Source organism: Lactuca virosa, chromosome 4 (assembly GCF_052849685.1).
Source record: "Lactuca virosa cultivar CGN04683 chromosome 4, Lactuca_virosa_CGN04683_v6, whole genome shotgun sequence".
Lineage (NCBI taxonomy): Eukaryota > Viridiplantae > Streptophyta > Magnoliopsida > Asterales > Asteraceae > Lactuca > Lactuca virosa.
In genome coordinates, this window is record NC_136429.1 from 332388812 (window position 1) to 332394987 (window position 6176).

The 6176-nt window shown below is 29.4% G+C and overlaps 1 long non-coding RNA gene across 1 annotated transcript; it reads right to left on the minus strand.

Annotated features, from left to right (window-relative positions):
* Positions 1–2878: 2878 nt before the first annotated feature.
* Positions 2879–4670, minus strand: LOC145108558 (uncharacterized). The gene is made up of 2 exons (XR_013708383.1): positions 4014–4670; positions 2879–3213 (listed from the first exon to the last, which is right to left on the minus strand). It is a non-coding gene; the product is annotated as an uncharacterized LOC145108558 (long non-coding RNA).
* Between the last annotated feature and the right edge of the window lie 1506 nt (positions 4671–6176).

Sequence of the window (6176 nt, forward strand, 5' to 3'; positions counted from 1 at the left end):
TTACGATGATAGGTGGCATCTCAAATGTGAGGTAAGGTCGGTCGTTGGTTGAATATGTAATTCCCTTCACTTCTATTTTGTAGATTTGTTTGGAAGGGTGGATAACTGCAACATGTCTTCTCATAAGAAATGATGATGGAGAGTGGAGGATATAATTATGAAGATTATTGGGGTATTATGAAATTAGGCTCGACGGAATGGAGCGGGAAGAAGGCGTGGGTAGCTGAGCCGCACCCTGGAACACAATACCCAGGGTGCGGTTTGTAGCATGCGGTTTCCAAGTGAGGGGAGGCTTCTCCGCCTCCTCTCTCTTCGGTTGTTTCGTCAGTTTATTTTTTTTTTCTAATATTGATTCCAACGATTATATTTCAAAACAATTACATTTTTTTTTGGAAAACTGCAATAAAGTCTCTATATATTGGTCTCATAATCGATTTAGTCTCTATATATTTTTTTTATTCAATTAAGTCCCAAATACCGGTAATCGTATTCAATTTAACCCTTTAACCCGGTCAACAGGTCATCCAACTTTCAAAAATTATATTTTTGGCCGAGATTTCAAAATTTATTACAAATTTGGTCCAAAATTTACACTTTTGGCCCAGATTTTAAATTTTGGTCCAAACTTTACCCTTTTTGCCCAAATTTTAGAATTTTTTTACGAATTCATCCTAACTTTGGTTTTGTTTACAACTTTTTTTTATCAAAAAATTGTTTCTAATATGTTTTTTCCTTATAAAATCATATTTATACAAAAAAAATATATTCTCACATAAAAATCTTATATTTTCTATATACAAACTTTTTTTTAAAAAGCTTTTTTGTATATGAAATATCTAGTTATAAAAATATGTATTATTAAGTATATAAATATATACAAATCCGTTTTTATAAAAATGTATACAAAAACGTATTTTACAAAAAATATATATACAAACACCTATCACCTTTATAAATATATATATATATATATATATATATATATATATATATATATATATATATATATATATATATATATATATATATGCACACAAATAGGTGTGTATCTATATTTTTTTTATAAAATCGTGTTTGTTTATATTTTTTTTATAAAAACGTGTTTGAATAATTTTTTATATAATACGAGTTTGTATACATTTTATAAAATCGTGTTTGTACACATTTTATAAAAACGTTTTTGAATAATTTTTTATATAATATGTGTTTGTATATATTTTATAAAACCGTGTTTGTATACATTTTATAAAATGTATACAAACACGTATTATATAAAAAATTATTCAAACACGTTTTTATAAAAAAAAAATGTAAACAAACACGATTTTATAAAAAAAAATTAGATAAAATAGGTGTTTGTATACATTTTTTGTAAAATACGTTTTTGAATACATTTTTTATAAAAATGGATTTGTATATATTTATATACTTAATAAATACCTATTTTTATAACTAGATATTTCATATACAAAAATCGTTTTAAAAAAAGTTTTTATATAGAAAATATAAGATTTTTATGTGAAAATACGTTTTTTTAGATAAATATGAGTTTATAAAGAAAAAACGTATTAGAAACAATTCTTTGAGAAAAAAAATTCTAAAAAAACTAAAGTTATGATGAATTCATAATAAAATTCTAAAATTTGGGCAAAAAATGTAAAGTTTGGACCAAATTCTTAACAAAATTTAAAATCTGGGCCAAAAGTGTAAATTTTGGACCAAATTTGTAATAAATTTTGAAATCTGGGTCCAAAATGTAATTTTAGAAAGTTGGATGACCTGTTGACCAGGTCAAAGGGTTAAATTGAATACGATTACCGGTATTTGGGACTTAATTGAATAAAAAAAATATATAGGGATTAAATCGATTATGAGGTCAATATGTAGGGACTTTATTGCGATTTTCAAGTGAGGGGAGGCTTCTCCGCCTCCTCTCTCTTCGGTTGTTTCGTCAGTTTTTTTTTTTTTTCTAATATTGATTCCAACGGTTATATTTCAAAACAATTACTTTTTTTTTAATAACGGCTAGATTTCGAATATATATATATATATATATATATATATATATATATATATATATATATATATATATATATATAGGGTTAGGATTAAATATGAATGGTATGTATTGTGTGAATGTATGACAAGTTTTGGACCATTAGATTAAGTTTGTATATAGCTAAGATTAGATGGTGTACAATAGTTATAATGGAACACAATAAATATTAGATTAAGTTTGTATATAGCTAAGATTAGATGGTGTACAATAGTTACAATGGAACATAATACATATAAACGATTCCCTTTAATAAAAGAAAATCATAAATAGTAATTATAAGGACATAATTTATATTTTGATTGATTTCAATAAGGAAGTTGAGAAAATTAAGGAGAAAACATTTATTTTAATTCAAAAACAATATTCAATTTTCAAAATCAATTCTAATTATCTGGATATTTGAGAAATGTTTGTATACAAATCATGTAGAAGAACTCAAGAATTCTTCCATAAATAGAGATGAAGAATACGAGTTCATTCTTAAAAAATACGAGCTCATTTTAAAAAAAAAAATACAAGTTCATTTAAGAGATATTTTCTTGAAGAGTGTAGATACATAGAATGTAAATACATAAGATGTAAATTTGCTTACTATGTGTTTGCCTTCTTTCAAAATATATGTTATTTGAAGAGTGTAAACGCATAAAATGTAAATAAATTTATTATGTGTTAGCATTCTTTCAGAATATAAGCTACGAGAATGGAAGAATATTCTTGAAAAATAAGACATGAATTAAAAATGCAAAACATTCTCGAAAATAATATAACATTCTTGAAAGAATAAAAGATATTTTTTAACATTCTTGAAAGAATAAAAGATATTATTTAAGAATAGTTCATGAAAATAAAATAATAATGTAAATTAAAAGAACAGTATCTGACATTTTTTGTAAGATTAAACATAATTACAATTAAAAATATACTACATTCTTTAAGAAGCTATTTCTCAAAAGGGTAAACTAAAAAATGAAAATCTGACATTCTTCTCAAATGGTCATCGACATTCTTCTCAAATGTTCATCGCTTTTTATCATTTTTGTTCATCTTCGACCAACCAACACTATCTGCAGCATTCTTGAACCATCAATCCTCTTTTTTAGCCTTTCATTTGCTAAGAATGAGATGGTTTCAGTATTTCATTCTTAAAGAATACCCTACATCACAGTCAAGAAGCAAGGCAATATGAAGATTAGTTTTTTAGTATTTGCCACTATTAAGTTGGATTTTAAGACATTAATTCCGAGCATTGTACTAACTTTGAAAATAATGAAAATCTAAATGAATTCTTAATGATAGCACTAAATGGTATTTGTAACGTGCAACAAAAAGGTTATCAACTGATCCACCAAAGATCCACCAGATTGGTCCTCCATCTGATATTTGAACAGCATAATACAAGAGGTTTTATCAGCATTCAAAAAATAGCTTCTCATTATTCCAAGATGTAAATAATTTATCAAACCACCCACATTACACAAAAGAATGACATACTTGAAAATAAATAGGAATCAGGATAAGTAAAGTAAAACAATTACCATTCCCAAATTAAATATCAATGTTTTCTTATGGCCAAGTAAAAAGGGTTGTCTAATATGAAACTTTTAGTTGATTCAAGAGCTCTGTTGATCTATTTTCATACCTTACCTTTTTGTTCATATTCTAGAAAACAAGAAACTTCATCGTGAAAAAAAAACATAAGGGTTTATAATCTGTAAGCAAAACCATAAAACTTGAAGCATAAATGAATGTATCAAGACTTGAGTACCAATTGAAAACTAATGTCTACTTCTAGGCATATCAAGTATCAACACACATAAACAAACAAAAAATCATCATATTGAAGTTAAAAAATTAAAGTTAATAGCAAAAACCTTATCTTAAAATCCCAAAACAGCATAACATACTAATCGAGGCGAAGAAACCATTGAATCAAAATTATTAGGCATAATAGTACCTGGCTTCATTTATAGCATAAAGAAGAAGGAGGATGACAAGTTGGTTGAAAGTATAGGAAGGCGAGGGTTAGAGAAGGGGGATAAGTTAATAGGCAGGTGAAACTAACTAGAAAAAATACCTTGATTTGGGATGTCGCTTGAAGGAAAGGAGAAAAATCATTTTAATGGGGAATGAGACAAAAAAAAAGGGGATATTCATGGTGTTAGAAATATTGTGGGAAGGAAAAGCATCAATTTGGGAAAAGAAGGAAACCTAAGCAGCAAAAAAAATCGAATTCCAGTGAGGTCGCACATCAGGAAAAAATCCAAAATTTGGAATTTGCCTTATCCTTATTTGTGTGTGATCCAGTGCAGTGATTGATGGTTGAAGGAGATGTAAGGGCTGTTGGAGATGGAGGTATAACGATGGCATAGAGATGGCGGTGGCGTGAATTGTGATGGTTCTGATGATGATGATGGCGGTGGCGGTGATTATATCTGAAGAAGATGATTACGAGCCATGGTGTAGTTGCAAGTTCCTGGAGACAAATAGAATAAGATGAATATGGAGGTGATAGTGAGATGTTAATTCTGCTTTTTTTTTCTTCTCGGTCTTAGTATTATGGTGGGTTGGTGATGGATGACAAAAGGGTTTAACCGATGTGTGGGTTCTAGAGACCTAGAATATAGGCAAACACGAATTAGTTACCATAATACTAGGAAACTAATACTAGATAATAATTAATAAAATTACACAATTACCATTTTTAAATGAATGGCCTAGAATTGGCCATACATTCACACAATAGATATGGTTTATATATATATATATATATATATATATATATATATATATATATATATATATATATATATATATATATATATATGTTTTTTACCATTTTAAACATCTATAAATACCTCACTACTTTCTCCTTAAAATTCACACCTTCTTCTATCAATTTCTCTCTATTTTCTTTAAAAAAAATAAATCCCAACAATCGAATCTCAAACTCCGATAGAAGAAAAAAAAAGCCAAAGTTTCGAGTTCAAGTACCCCAATTCGAAACATTTTCGCCACCGATTCATCCTAGGGAGTTTATCGTCTCCAACTTGATTCCCCCCATCCAATCTCCTCCGCAATTCTAATACCAAAATATTAGACAATACTACCCCGTGAAATTGCCAAATGTTACTCCAAATATGTTCAACAGCTTTTTCGTTTTTCCCGATCAACTTTCACCAAATCAACCGCAAAGTGAAACCTCACTCTCTCAATCTCAACCCCAAATCCAAACTCCACCCTATCAATCTCAACCCCAAAGCCAAATAACACCCTTTCACTCTCAACCACAATATGAAAGCCTCGATGAGTCGGAAAACGAAATTGTACGAGAAACTCAAGCTACTCCACCCCCCACCACGCCGCAAAGGAAAACAACATGTGCACGAGATTAAAAAGCAGAGGCCGACAGCGTGGAGTCCCTAAGAAGAGATAGTTTTGACAAAAGCTTGTGTTGACATTTTAGAGGACTCAACATACTGAAATGTATAACCGGGAGATTATTTTTGGGTTCACATTCTTGAAAGGTTTCGCAAGGAGTTGGATAAAGATAAAGAGTACTGTACAAATCACCAACTTAATTTAAAGTTTCAATAAATATCGAAATTCGTTTAAAAAATGAACAGGTTGTACAACAACCTAAAACCTAAAGGAAAAGCGATCAAAGAGATGAAGAAATTATTCAAGAGACTTTTCATTTTTTTTTTTTTTTTTGCGAGAATACTAGAAAGTCATTTAAGTATAACGAGCCTTGGAAATTGTTAATTCTTTGTCCAAGGTAGAGAAAATACGAACAAGATGTTATATTAGGACAATCAAAAAGAACAAAAACGGGCTCCAGTGGATACACTGATACACAACTTCTTCCGATGCTCGTGTCGGGCATGATTTAAATGCTAGAAGAAATTGTCCGACCGATGGGTAGGGACAAAGCTAAACAAAAGGGGAAGGGCAAAGAGACTTCTTCCAGTGTATTGGATTTCAGCATGGACGTAGAAGAAATGCGGAAAATGACGGCAAAATTTGATCAGTACAATCTGAATTTCATTGAACGTTTGACATTCGACAAAGATAAAGAAGCCGAAAAAAAGAGCATGCGGAAAAGCAAGAAATGGAGGAT